Source organism: Malania oleifera, chromosome 1 (genome assembly GCF_029873635.1).
Source record: "Malania oleifera isolate guangnan ecotype guangnan chromosome 1, ASM2987363v1, whole genome shotgun sequence".
NCBI lineage: Eukaryota > Viridiplantae > Streptophyta > Magnoliopsida > Santalales > Ximeniaceae > Malania > Malania oleifera.
Window position 1 is genome coordinate 64,451,730 of NC_080417.1, and position 16,003 is coordinate 64,467,732.

The following is a 16,003-nucleotide window of genomic DNA, read 5'->3' on the forward strand; positions in this document are numbered from 1 at the left end:
AGCTCGATCTCGAGGAAATCCTGAAAAAGATAAATTCATATTCGGGTGAGACACATCTCAGTAAGGGAAGAAACAATATATTAAAGCAGTGTGTGGTTAACATGAGTTTATAATCAACATAATATTTAACATTTGCAAATTCTTAACATAATTTCCGAAATCATTTTCTGATCATATTCAAATACATGCAAGATATTTTACCTATGAGATTACCTAAGGATAGGGGTGATTACCTGCCTATACAAGTAGCACCCCTCTGCTCTGATACATTTGGCAACCCAAAGGTCAGAACTAAAGCATACCAGGGCACTCACCTTACTCAGTAAGCCCTCAAGTCATAAATTGACCTCGTACTCACACAGTTCATATAAAAGTTTCCCGGCAAAGGCCGTAAGGATAGGAAAATCTACCTGCCCATACAAGTAGGTTCCCTTTACCCTAATACGTTATGCGACTACTGCCACATTTGTAGTTACTAGTGCACTCGCCTTACTCAGCAAGCCCTCAGGCGAAAGGTACGCCTCGCCCAATTGTAACATGTTATACGTACATACATACTTCTAATATCATAATACATCATTCTTTCTATCATTATTTAATCATACACATCTGTTCATATTTATAGCTTAACATTGTATTGCATTTCACTTTAAGTGACTCTTTCCCATTTTACATTATTCACATTTCACATTTCATTTACATTTCATTCATTTCCCTTTTCATTTCATTTCATTTCATACCCAATATCTTTCAGCTGTTTTACTCAGCATTTTTTAGCTGTCATACATTTACCCAGACACTTTTAGCTGTTACGCATTTACCTAGCCACTTTCAGCTGTTACACATTTACCCAGCCACTTTCAGCTGTGACACATTTATCTAACCACTTTCAGTTATGACACATTTACCCAGCCACTTTCAACTGTGACACATTTATCCAACCACTTTCAGTTATGACACATTTACCCAGCCACTTTCAACTGTGACACATTTACCCAGCCACTTTCAGCTGTTACACATTTACGCAACCACTTTTAGTTGTTTTACCCAGCATATTTTAGTTGTTTATCCAGCATATTTCAGCTATTTACATGGTTACATTAACACACATAAGCAACATAGTTCATGTCATGTTTTATTCACAATACATTACTTACTTAACCTGCATCTCATAGATTTAACATATATTTCCACACAACATTCTTTTTACTCATGTCATACAATTTAGCAATAAAATTCATACACTGCCTGTAAAATAAGCCAACCAACATTTAATATTTATATACTGAAAATACCTTTCATTTCTTACATACTTATCCTGAAAATATTTCCCACTTTCATCAGTTCATTTTCGTATATACATAAACAACCCTAAACTCGAAAAAAATATAATTTAAACAGCTGGCATTTTACCCATACTGAAACATATACACGTATATATAACACAATTTATTTTTTCATTAAATTCATAAAATTCTGATTTAATATATATTTTGGTTTCTTGAACTACGCCAACAGGGAGTCCGAAAAATACCTGCGACGCTCACCCGGACCCTAAAATTAAATTCTTAGTTCCAATAAATTATTCCTAAATAAAATATTATTTAAATATTTCTTAGGGCCATAATTCCTAAATAAATAATAGTACCCTTAAATATAACCAAATTTCCCAAATCCCACTCTCACTTTGGAGTAGGGCCTAGAAAACCTCAATTGAAAAATTACCTACGCCAAAATGACGATGACGACGACTAAGACCCCGTGGTGGTGTCTGATAATCGATTTAACCGCATATTAACAGCGAAATTGAGAAAATGGGGGAAAATTACCTTTTCCCAGGAGTAGTACCTAAGTCGTTCCCATGAAAAATATGTTCTAGTAGAAATGTCGACACTGGAACCAGGATTCCAATGGCACCTTCCGTTTCTCGATCCGTCACAAACTCGCCGAGAAATTGAGAGAGAGAGAGAGACGAAGACAGACGTGGAGCGCACTGCAGGAATGAAGTTCAGGGGGCGTTCTGTTCTGACATTTTCTTCTTCTTCTTTCTTCTTTCACTTTATATATATTACTTAACTTATACTTATTATATATATATATATATATATATATATATATATCTCTTATTTCAATTAGTTTTTTTGTTTTTGTTTTTAAAAGCAATGTAAAAATGTTTAATTTAATAATTATTTAATTTATCTTAATTTAATTTAATTTTTTTTCTTAATTAATTTTTAAATTTTTTTTTCTTTTTCCCACGCCATTCCCTTTATTTATTTATCTGTTATTTTATTTATTTTTTTTCAAAATTTTTTAATCTTTTTAAATTTTCGGGTCTTTACACAAATACTATGGTACTTGGGTCTATGTACCCAGTACGAGTCATGCACAGATACTATGGTACTCGGGTTTACAAACCCAGTACAAGTCATGCACATACCTAGTAGAAACTGGGGCACAAGTCTTTAAATCACAAAAATATGTCTTCAACATTCAGATGATCTTTTCTACAGTCATTCCCATTTGCTATGGTACTTGGGTCCCCATGCCCGATACGAGTTATTCCCATTTGCTATGGTACTTAGGTTCCCATGTCCAATACAATTTATCCCTATTTACTATGGCACTCGGGTCCCCATGCTCGGTACGAGTTACCCCTATTTACTATAGTACTCAGGTCCCTATGACAGATATGAGTTATCCCCATTTGCTATGGTACTCGAATTCCCATGCCTGGTACAAGTTATCACCATTTACTATGGTACTTAGGTTCCCATGCCTGATACGAGTTATCCTCATTTACTATGGTACTGAAAGAGGGCGTCTTCGGTTGATCGAAATCTAGGCTCAGATAAGGGATTGTCACCGAGAGCACAAGATCTACATTCCACAAAAAGGAAAAAGAAAATCTAGAGAGAGAGAGAGAGGCTTGAAGGAATCAGAGCAACGTTTAGCTTCAATTTCCCCCCTTGCTGTGCAGGCTTCATTTTCGTTCTCTTTTGCGTTTTGTTGAATTTTGAGTTTGTTCTCAAAACAATGGCAGAAAGCAAGGCTGTGACAATTTGCACAGGGAAGTTCATAACCAACAGGCTTTTGTACAGGAAGTGACTCATTTATAAAATGAGCAGCTCAGAAGCTATCCCAAGTATAGGAGTTATATCGTGTAATACTCAGCCCAAGGGTTAGATCGTCTCCTCAGGGAATGTCTTTAATTTCAAATTTCACGTTCTTCCAATCGAAAAAAAAAAAAAAATAATAAGTTTATTGAATATAGTTCAGATTTATATTTCGAGGATTTTTGAGATTTTGCAATGAAACTTAAACATTGACTAAAAATTAAACATGCATAAAATAACTAAAGAAGCCCTAAATTCAATACCAGAATAACGAAAAAAATAACCTTGCAATTATTCATTTGAATAAAAATTCTAACTTTAAACACAAGCCCAAACAAGATTAAATCCTAACAAGATAGAATCACTAATTTTAATAATAAAAACACCTAAGAATGATTTAAACTCTAATAAAGACTCCAAATAAGAGAAATAAAATGATTTTTTTTTATAATAAATAACAATCCAAACGAATATTTAAGATTCAAAAGGAGATTTTTTTTTAAGAAAAAAAAATCTAAATTCAATAATTCAAAGTAATTCAACTAAATTGAAATTCCAACAACGACTTTGAATAAAAAAAAAACAAATAAATATAACCCAATCAAAACAAATAAACTTAGTACCTTAAAAACTTCAATGGAAAATAGCAAAATAAAACAAATAATAACTAAGATCTTGCACAAACTTGAATTAAAAATAAATACAACCAAACAAATATTTAAATTCCAAAGAAATACTTTGAATAAACAAAACTAAAATTGTCATTAAAAATTAGGGAGAAAGAGAAAGAGAAAGGTAAAGGAAGAGAGAGAGAGAGAGAGAGAGAGAGAGAGAGAGAGAAAGTCGTGTTGGAGGAATGGAGAGCCTCTGCGTGCGGCGCTGCCTTTTCTCTTCAACAATACACATGGATTTGTTATTGTCCTCTTCCCCTTTTGCCTAGCTGCCCTAGCTTATTCCCCAAAAAGAAACCTAAATTAATCTCCTATTCTAGCCATGTACAACCCACAAAATCCCCACGGTAGCCCAGCTTTGTCATTAGCCGAATGCCCCTTTACTTTTCTTCATTTTGGGCCTAGCACTCCTCTTTTTGTCTCCTTGTTTTCGGCTGCCCTCAAGCCCTTCACGTCCAGCCCAAATAATTCTCCTAGCGCCTCTTAAGTTACATGGTTGGATCACATCAATGGACCCCGCCCACATTTTTTTTTTCTTTCCTCAATTTCTTATTTTGTTTGCTCCATTTTGAGCTTCTATCCCGCAGTGAACAAGTCTGATTTTGACCATATTAAAGCCCGTATCTCTCAAAACTCAAAACACAAAAGTTGTAGATATCTTTCTTAGATTTTCCCAAAATTTTGAATCGTCTCGATCCAAGCTCGGACGAAAAAGTTATGTGTGAATTATAAACTAATACCGGTATTGGCTCCCGAGAATTTTTCTATGATAAAACAATTACCAAAAATTCATAAATTGTCTAATAAAACTTAAAAAATGATAAAGAGGCACTTTGTTAAAATATTGGACGTAATTAGAAATTTAATTAAAAATAAAAGCCATAATGCACTGATTAAAATGCCTAATTACACAATTTTGGCACGTAATAAGACCCCCCAACTAAAGTTTTGCTAGTCTCTAGAAAATGACGTGAATGAATCTCAGGGCTGTGCCTACAACTACAAACTCCAGTGATCATGAAATCAATGCACATGCGACACAAGCATACTGTTTCACATACAAGAATATAACTGAATTTCACACAGGCTCGTTCATATTCAATACACACAACTTCGAAGCACGTCACTCAAGAAAATTTCATCATTTATATGTGAATTAAAAACAATATACTCACGTGAAATTAACCAGCGGCACAATTTAGAGTTAATGCAGTCATAAATCCGAGTATAAACTGGTAAACTCTCTAGGTGTGTGTGATGTGTGTGACTCAGTGCACCTAGGATACTAGTGGACACATACAGAACGGTTGCTTTGACTCGGCCTAATTGGTATACCCTCAAGAACACTCAAAAGGAATGGGTTCACTTGACATATGTGAGGAGGACTATCGCGATCAAACATCCCACATATTACAAGGAAAAAATGCTAAGTATATGGAGTGGACTAGTCTGGAAAGGATCTAGCCTATCTATGAGGTGTCAAGTCCTTTACCCTAACATCTTCTCACCTACTCGCCATATTCAACCGAGACCACCCTAGATCAACTTATTCACAAACTTGTCGTGAATACATCCAAGGCATTAAACGGTTGAAGAATCTTCATACGTGGAAAACATGTGTCGTGTCCTTAACTTTTTGTGGTATTTTTATGGAGCCGACATTAGAATTTTCATTTTATACGCATTTTTTATTTCTTATTCTTTCTTCTGCTCATTCTTAATTTTATGTCTTTTCTTAACCAATTAGGACAATCTTAACACTTCTTTTGTTATCTTCAAACCATCAATGAGAATTGAGCTCAAATAATGGTCTATGAATTAAGTCTATCTCTAGGGGTGACTCGACCTTCACATCTTGAGTAGGTTACAAGACTTAGGTTTCTATCTCCCCACTAGGTGTCCCCTTTTGGCTAGCAAATAAAAAATAGAGACTAGTGTACAAGGAATCATCCATAAAAAAGAGGATTGAGTTCCATGAACTCTGATTTGATGTTAACGCTCAAAAGGATGATAACTAGCTCAAGGATATCACACAAGGTGTCATAATAGCCACAGGTGTTCTTTCAATGCTCACAGGAAACCCTAAGTGCAATGAATCATGTGAATATGTTTATTCAGTCTCATGAGATGTCATGTAAATACAAAAAATTATATAGCCAGATTAACATGAGTGTACTACCAATCGATTCTTCATGGAGTAACAAAATCATATAAAAGAAACTACGCATAAATGACTCAAGTGTGTAATTCTTAGGTTATATGCAAGTACGTGAAGGGTATGAGTCAGTGTTAAGCATGACATACTGCAGTGTAATTGCTTAGTGCTCTTCCCCTCTTTTCTCTCTTTCTTTTTGATTTTTTTATAATATAAAACCTGGTACGTATACATGCATAGTGTCACATGCGAATGCTCACCCCTTCAACTAAAGTGGAACATTGTCCTCAATGTAAAAGCATAGGGAAAATAGAAAAGACTGTGCATGGGAAAGTAGGGCGTACCTGAGTGGCGAAGTAATGGAAAAGAAAAACTGAACTATAGGAAAATGGACCTGAAAACTAACTAAAAATAAAATAAGATAAAATAAAAGGAAAAGAAGGTAAAGAAAAACATCACAATTGTTTGGCGGAGGCTCTGGAGGAATTTCGTCTGGTGGCCGCAAGCCTATAAATTGCACTGGTGGTTTTCCAAATTTGAGCCACCACAATGGATCAATCTTCATACCTGCACGAAAATCAGCCTCAGATGAATTAATGCGTGTCAAAATACCAAACAATACGTGTGCAGATCGACGCTCTTGTGTTGTCAAGAAAGGGTCTTTATTCAGCATATTTTCCAGGAGATTTACTTCTTTTCGAACTAAAGTGTGATGGAAAGTTATTGGAGCAATTACCTGTAGTTCTTCAAAAGCATTAACATTAAAGGTTTTACCTAGCTCCTTGAAACTGAGATTCTCACCAGTCTGGTCACCTTCTTTATCGGGTGTACAAATCATCGTACCACTGCAAGGGTCTGCTTCCACATTGGGCTCCTTGACATCTGATTCAGTCGGGAGTGACGGTTCCATGGTTTCTGGGCTCGGAGAGTGAAGTACCATAGGTTGGTACTCCTTATTGGTATTAGTCTCCTCATTAACTAACTGCTTTGATTTTGGGTCCGCTTCCTCTGATTTTTCTTTGACCTCTTTTGGTTCAGCCGTAACTTTGGGTGCTGGGACAACTGGTTGTCCGGTGATGAGCATCTTGGGTTGGGGAACTTCTTTCTTGCTTCTCGGAGTAATGGCGGTCTCTATTGTCTCAAAGAGAACATCGTGCATTTGTTGTTGTGGCTTCTGGTACTCTTAGGACTAGGCCGAGGTTCCGCGAGCAATTCTTTTTTTTCTAAGATGTCCAACTGCATGCTTATTGCATTAATGGTGTCCCGCAATTCATTATGATGATCGACTTGAGTTTGCGTGAACTGTTGGAGCATGCTCGCTATTTGTCTCATGCTATCCTCAAGAAATTCGGATGACATATAGCTTTGAGGGATCTGTTGTAGCTGGTATTAAGGCGGAGGATCATCTGGATACTATGTTGGCTCATATGCTTCTCTACCACTAATTGTGCTGATAGGGTGTGCAGTCATGGCTGCCTGATTATATCATGTATTCCACTGTGGGACATTTTCAGTTAAGTAATCAAAGAATGATAGTACCTGATTTGGATCCTCACTGATGGGCTCTCCATTATACATGGTCTGGACAAAGTACTTACAATCAGGGATAAGAGGAGTATAAAAACAATCAGCTAACCTCCATGAGTCAAACCCGTGATGCGGACAAGTACTTAGTAGATCCTTGAATCGCTTCCAGTAAGCCTGAAATGTCTTGTCATTAGGCAAAACAGTGGAAGTGGATGCAGTGGCATATTCAAGCTGCAAAAAGTCCATTATCGTGCACGGTGCAGGTGCAACCATGTTAATTTATTATTTTCAAAACTCAAGTTTTTCCTTTTTTTTTTTTTTGCTTTCTTTTTTTTTTCTTTTTCATAAAACCAATTAAAATGATGGGAAAAAAGCTAATTTGAGACTAAGACCGACATTCCTTGGTAACGGCGCCAAAAGCTCGACTCATTCGAAAATTGAGCAGCTCAAAAGTTATCCCAAGTATAGGAGTTACGTCGTGTAATACTTAGCTCAAGGGTTAGATCGTATTCTCAGGGAATGCCTTTAATTTCAAATTTCACGTTCTTCGAATCGAAAAGAAAAAAAATAAAAATAAAAAAAATAAGAAAAATAACAAGTTTATAGAATACAGTTCAAATTCATATTCCTGGGATTTTTGAGATTTTGCAATGAAACTTAAACATTGATTAAAAATTAAACACGCATAAAATAACTAAATAAGCGCTAAATTCAATACCAGAATAACGACAAAAAATAACGTTGCAATTATTCATCTAAATAAAAATTCTAACTTTAAACACAAGCTCAAACAAGATTATATCCTAACAAGATAGAACCACTAATTTTAATAATTAAAACACCTAAGAACGATTTAAACTCTAATAAAGACTCCAAATAAGGGAAATAAACTAATTTTTTTTATAATAAATAAAAATCCAAATGAATATTTAAGATTCAAAAGGAGATTTTTTTTAAGAAAAAAAATAATCTAAACTCAATAATTCAAAGTAATTCAACTAAATTGAAATTCCAATAACGACTTTGAATAAAAAAAACACATAAATATAACCTAATCAAAATAAATAAACTTAGTACCTTAACAACTTCAATGGAAAATAGAAAAATGAAACAAATAATAACTAAGATCTTGAACAAACTTGAATTAAAAATAAATACAATCCAAACAAACATTTAAATTCCAAAGAAATACTTTGAATAAACAAAACTGAAATTATTATTAAAAATAAGGGAAAAATACAAAGAGAAAGGTAAAGGAAGAGAGAGAGAGAGAGAGAGAGCCCAGCTTTGTCATTAGTTGAATGCCCCTTTACTTTTCTTCATTTTGGGCCCAACACTCCTCTTTTTGTCTCCTTGTTTTTGGCTGCCCTCAAGCCCTTCACATCTAGCCCAAATAATTCTCCCAGCACCTCTTAAGTTGCATGGCCGAGTCACATCAATGGACCCGACCTACATCTTTTTTTTTCTTTCTTCAATTTCTTATTTTGTTTGCTCCATTTTGAGTTTCTGACCCCCAGCAAACGAGTCCAATTTCGACCATATTAAAGCCCGTATCTCTCAAAACTCAAAACATGAAAGTGTAGATCTCTTTCTCAGTTTTTTCCAAAATTTTGATTAGTCTCTATTGGAGCTCATACGAAAAAGTTATGTGCAAACTACAAACTAATGCCGGTTTTGGCTCTCGAGAATTTTTCTGTGATAAAAAAATTACCAAAAATTCATAAATTGTCCAATAAAACTTAAAAATGATAAATGAGACACTTTGTTAAAATATTGGACGTAATTAGACATTTAATTAAAAATAAAAGTCATAATGCCTGGATTAAAATGCTTAATTACGTAATTTTGGTGCGTAATCAGGAAGCAGTTCGTAATTGACGTTTTGCATCTAGGAAAAGCTAATGTTTCCACAGCTGAGCTGAAGGAGAAATTGGCAAGTATGTACAAAGTGAGAGATCTGAATGCCATATTTGTATTCAAGTTTAGAACTTATTGGAGGTGGGAATTCTAGGTTTTTCATGGAAAAGGCCTTTGCGAGGGAGATGATAGAGAGATTAGGGAGATCGAGAAGAAGGGCAAAGGCTAGGGCTTTGACTGTAGGGGAGCGAAGAGAAGAGAGGGAGTCGAGTGGAGAGAAGAGAGAAGGAAAAGAGAGCATGCAAGAGAGGGAGGGCGAGAATGAAAGAACAAAAAAAAAGGGGTTTAAGTATCTTTTCTTTCAAAGCCGTTGGATCATGACACACGGCTCCTTACCCACCCTAGCCATGTCCTCCACACATGCTTAGGCCTACATGACCTTCCAACAGTCATCCGTTGCGCGTTTCTTCTCAATGGACCCGATCGCGCCACTTTGGCGATCTGCGCCCATTGACCCATTCCACTAGGAAGGCGCTATGAGTCATGGCCTTGACTAGACCTAAAACACATTGACTAGCTTCCCCCCCCCCCCCCCCCCCCTTGACTCGTTCTTCTCTAAACCAGTCTAGTCCTTTGAATTGGTATGAAACCGGTTCAACCTACTATTATATTATTTAAACTTTAAATAATTCATAAAAAATTCAGAAAAATTTAGAAAAATCACAAAAATTTAGTAAAATCAAAAGAAAATTTTAAAATATTTTTAATCCCAAACTTTCATTGATTTTGCCTTAATTACATTTTTGTTATTTAATTATTCAGGAAAAATATAAAAAATTACAAAAATCAAAGAAAATTGCAAAAATTTACAATATATATATATTTGAAGCTAGAAAATATTTTCACACTTTGAAAAATCACAAAAAAAATCAGGAAAAATTACAAAAATCACAAAATGTATTTTGAGGCTAGAGAAATGTTTTCACACTTTGAAAATCACCTAAAAATTCTGAAAAATCATGGAAAATTTTAAAAAAAAATGTATTGAGCTCAGAAAAATGTTTTTGCCCACTTTTTCATCCCGAATAAATTCAAGAAAAACCTCCCAAAATAGTATTTTCACACTTGGAAAAATTCTATAAAATTTCAAAACTATTTTCTTGATTTCCCAATCCCGATGATTCAAAGGGAGGCATAAACTCTTCGGAGTATGTTATGCCCCGTTTATGAGGGAATACTTATATAGTGTTTATTTCGTACATTTCTTCTCAATTATTGAAAGGGAGTAATTTCAAAGGCTTATTAAATTTAATCTATGAGATATTTTTTGATTAATTAGGTACTGTTCATAAGAACAGGCGTGTAGGGGGTGCTCATACCTTCTCCTCGCATAACCGAACTCTTGATCTCGGCTCTGGTAACACAGATCGATTCTACCCTTAATTGGGTAGTAATCAAGTGTTCTAACCAAACTAAAAGGTTAGTGACGACTCCATTATACCATATTTTTCATGAAAATATTTTTAAAACCACCTTTTTCCAGTTCACGCCAGGAACGTCGTGACAAACTGCACTAGAGTCCTTGAAGTTTGACAACTGACTCACTCCATGTTCTACTGAACTTGGGCTTAGTTAGGTTATAAATATTATTTTGGTGGTTAAGGACCCAAGCCTTTGCAAGCCTACTAGACTTTGGGGTTGAGATGCGACAGGGATTTCAGGCTCTCTTTGACTTCCTCGTCATCTTCTTCTTGTGCAGGGCCAAGACAATCATTTTTCCTAGTTTTGCGGATCCACCATCTCCTCCTGTGACAATGGAGGCCCCAACAGCTGCCACTCCCTCTAGGCCCTCATCATTTCCATCCCCTCCATCTCCAGTTGTTGCCACCACTCCTAGGACTTCACCTTCTCCAGCCCCTTCGTCGCTAGTTCCGTAGCCTTCCCTTCTAACAAGCCCATTTGTTATGATCGATATTGACACATTTAGCGTGAGCGAGATGGCTATTCATCAAGAGGCTACCACACCAGCAGCTACTTCTCTAGGAAAGGCAGAATCCCCCACGAGTCCTCTTACACGCACTGTTGTGCCACCCATAGAGTCGGCTTCTCCTTTGTCATCCCTAGTTGCAGCCATTGCGCCTTTGGAGGTGGAGAGTGTCATCCTAAACGCTCCTCCTACAGTGCCTCTGATGACTACTCTCATTCTTCCCATCAATGTCACAGAGCGTCCTCCGATGCCCCTTACTATAGCAAGGTCGACTGCACCACCTACCCCTTTTATATGGTGCATGATAGAGCATAGTCATCTGTTGTTCCTATTGCTAGCGATTCTGAGGATGACGTGGCCATTGCTAGCACACCTTCTGATGTTGATAGCGGGTCTGAGGACGACATAGTCGTTGCTCACACACATTCGGATGATTATGGGGATCTGGGGATTAGCCACTCTGACAATGGAGCTGGTGGATCCACTGAAAATGAGTGTTGACTGCGCCACCCCTTGTTTTGTCATTCCTTGTATTTGTGTTGTGCTATATGATATTATTGTTTTTTGTATCTTTTGCTTGTTTTGAGTCACCATGACTACTATTTTGGCTATATTATTGCTTTCCATGTATCTATTATTAGGATGTACTGCCCGATTGATAAGAAAATATATGGTGATTTTCTTTCTGTCTTTGTGCCCTATGTACTGTTGAATCTTTATTGTGTACTGGCTTTATGCTAGGTGTGTTCATGTGCAGGTACACCTGTTTTTCTCTCATCACCGTGCAGTGCTTCCTTACCTCGCCTTCTAAGTGTTTTCTTTCTTTACTTTAGTGGGGACACTAATGTCTTAAGTTGGGGGTTGTAGGGTTAGGAAGGCACTATACGTTGCATTTAGGGCACATATATGACATCTTTTTGAAATTCCAGTGAACACTATATGTAGTAATCCATGTTAACACAACCTATGTTGTTTACATATATAACACTTTTGTTACAACTTCATGTTGTATCTGTTAAATGGCTTTATTATGATCACTAACGATGAAGTGTGCATACTTTCACAGCAACTCAATGATAGTTAATTGTGAGTTCATTAGTTTTAATGTTGTTATATAAGTTTTGGTATTTACATGGTGTATTACAAGGCCTAGTCACACTTACATATGCTTTTTTTCACTTAGATTTTCTTGTGAGCACTAGGAGAACAACTGTGGCGACTATGACACTTTGTGAGAATTTTGTTGGGCCCTTCATTTTTTTTTTTTTTTAAGAGTTATTGACCTAAACTCTGAGTTCATGAAACTCAACCATTCTTCTCAGGATACTCTTTTTATGCTAGTCTTTGTTTTTGCATTTTCTAGCCTAGAGGTGATGTCTAGTGGAGAGATATAAACCTAAGTCTTGTAGCCTACTCAAGATGTGAATATTAAGCCAACCCTATAGATGAAAATAATTCATGAACTCTCTTTCCAAGTTTAGTTTCCTATTGGTAGCACAAAGACAATATAAAGTGTAGTATTTGTCCCTGTTGGCAATGAAAAAGAAAAAAATAAAGAAAAAAAAATTGATGAGCAAAAAAGAAAGAAAAAGAGAAATGATGAAAAATATAGATGTCTACTCCAAAAACAAGATAAAGAATAGAAAGTTGATGAAAATAGAATGACTAAGCTAGGGACATCACATTCTTGCTAGTATCAAACTTCTTCGGGTGCTCCGATGCATTTGAATAGATCTACGCATGATTTGTGAATTATTAATCTAGGGTGACCTTGGTAGGATGTGGCGAGTAGGTGAGAAGGTGCCAGGGTGAAAGACCTGACACCTCGATATTAGGCTAGATTCCATTCTTTTGAGACTAGTTTGCTCCATTTTCTCCGTCGGTTCTTCAATGTATGTGAGATGTTTGACCATGCATGTTTTTCATCACATATGGGAATGACTCCATTTTCATGAGTGTTTTTTAGAGTATTCTAGCGAGGCTAAATCAAGACAACCGTTCTGTAGGTGTATGAGGTTTATCCGAGTAAAATGAATCATTCACTTTACACGTGTCTTGTGATGATGCGTGTTTATACTTTTATTTATATGATGATATTAACTTTGAAAATGAATTACTGATTGATTCTCTGAGTATAACGATATCTTAATGGTTATATCTTGTTGAGGCATGTATGAGTGATTTCCTTTGAAGTTGTCTTTATTATAGAGTTATTGGTAAAGTAGCATGTTTGTAATGATGTTACATGTCTGTATGTAAAGTGGTATGGTTGTGCTACTTGTTTGAGCTTTTGATTGTCGTTCACTGGGATAAGTGTTTGTGGGTATCACCCTAGAAACCCTCACGAGACTAAAACTCATCCACTAGGGCCACCTAGGGGTTCAAAGCCTTATTGCATATAGTAAATTCAATTGTGTTTCTTGAGAAATTTATTTATCTTTTGTAGGTTTTTCTTAGTTGTCTTTGCTCAAGGGCTAACAAAGTATAAGTTGGGGGTTGTGATGTGTTCCTAAAATATGCTTATTTAGGCCCCCATTTTCGCATGTGATGTCTTTATTTACTCCTTAATTATCACTTCTTATCATTGTTCATAGTTACACGTGGTATATTAGATGTTTCAAGAAATTGGAGCCTAAATCAAGGAGTTAAGCAGTGCAAGGAGTCAATAAAGCAACTTGGAGGCACAAGGCTCGACCAAGTGCTCAACTAGGTCTCCAAGGCCTAGATTCAACTAAAACAGCACGTCCATGATCGACCATGTGGTGCGACCAAGCAGTCACAAGGGGTGACCAGTTCTAGCTAGAAGACTGTAATTGAATGTTTTTCAGAATGTGAAGACCAGGGCGCGATGAGGAGAACTTGGCAGTGCGATCAGGTCGACTTTGATCAAGTTCAAAAATCTGCTTCACTAGATTTTTGGCAAATGTTTTGCAATTTGTTTTTCAGCATGTGTAAACCCTAATGGGTATAAAATCAAACTTCGAATTGATGATTCGGGGTTCCCTTTGGCTCCCTCGAGTTCTTTTGGGGTCCATTAGATAGTTTTAGTTGTAGATTTGTACTACTTTTTTTAATTTCAAATTGCAAGTTCAATTGTAGTTTCATTCCTACATTGTTTCAATTCTAAATTTCAATAAAAGTGATGCTTTCAATTGCATTCTTCATTACCTTGTTTTTACGTTCGATTTCATGCATGATGAGTAGCTAATCCATTCGATTCTCTAGTTGTGATGAAACCCTAGGCTAGAACAACATAGCTAGGATTTAGTCAATTGTGCATAATAGGGTATGATTGTTAGAAAGGAACACGTGCTCGTTAGATAGGGTATACCTAGTTCTCCCAATCATGCTCTGGACAATTGGTGCGAACCCGGCTACACTATGCTACTCGAGCAGATTACTTGACCGTTGAAATCCTAGTATGTATAATTGACTGAACCTAATTATTGCGATTAAATGACTTAGGGTGGATTCATAACCAGGGAATTTCTTTTCCATCAGGGTAGTGTTAGGTCTGGTGGCGCAACATGATCTACATCTGGATCAGATGGACATAAAAACGACATTCCTTCATGGTGACCTGGAGGAGCTTATTTACATAAAACAACCAGAAGGGTTCAGCCAACCTAGACAGGAGCATTTAGGCTGCAAATTCAATAAGTCACTGTATGGGGCTAAAGCAGTCTCCGAGGCAGTGGTATAAGAGGTTTGATGCCTATATGACCCAAATCAGCTATAGAAGATTTGAGTACGATTGCTGTGTCTCTATAAGGAAACTTGTGGAAAGGTCTCATATTTTTTTACTACTATACATAAATGATATGTTGATTTGCTACTAAAGACATGACCGAGGTAAATTGGTTGAAGACTTTGTTGGGAAGGGAACTTGACATGAAAGATTTTGGTGCCACCAAGAGAATACTTGGCATGGAAATTCGTAGGGACTGAACTTCAAGGAGACTATGGTTATCTCAGGATGGCTATGTGGAGAAGGTGTTGGAGAGGTTTAGCATGGCCAATGCTAAGCCAATGAGCACACATTTGGCGAGTCATTTCAAGTTGTTTACCACCCAATGCCCAAGTGCAGACGATGAAATTCGGAATATGTTTAGGGTCCCCTATGCTAGAGCAATGGGGTGTCTGATGTATGCCATGGTGTGTATGAGGCCGAACTAGCACATGTTGTCAGCGTGGAGAGCAAGTTCTTCTCAAATCCAGGTTGATGGCACTGGGATGCTGTGAAGTGGATTCTTAGGTACTTGAGGGGTACGACTAGGTATGGCATAAAGGTCAGAGCACAACATAGGGATCTAACAATGGTGGGGTACGTGGATGCTGACTACCCAAAAGACCTGGATGATAGGAGGTCTACCACGAGGTACGTATTACCTTTGTGGGAGGGGTCTATTTGTTGGAGGTCTATGGTACAGTGGCTCGTGGCATTGTATACTATCGAGTCGGAGTACATGGCAGTGACTAAGGTTGTCAAGGAAGCATTGTGGCTTACGGGATTGTTAGGGAGCTAGGTCTCCAGTAAGGTGGAGTTCGGCTGCAGTGTGACAATCAGAGTGTCATTTACTTGACGAAGAATCAGGTGTACCATGTAAGAATGAAGCACATTGATGTGGGGTATCACAGGGTCAGAGAACTGATTGTTTCAGGGAAACTTTTTCTTGAGAAGGTCCATACA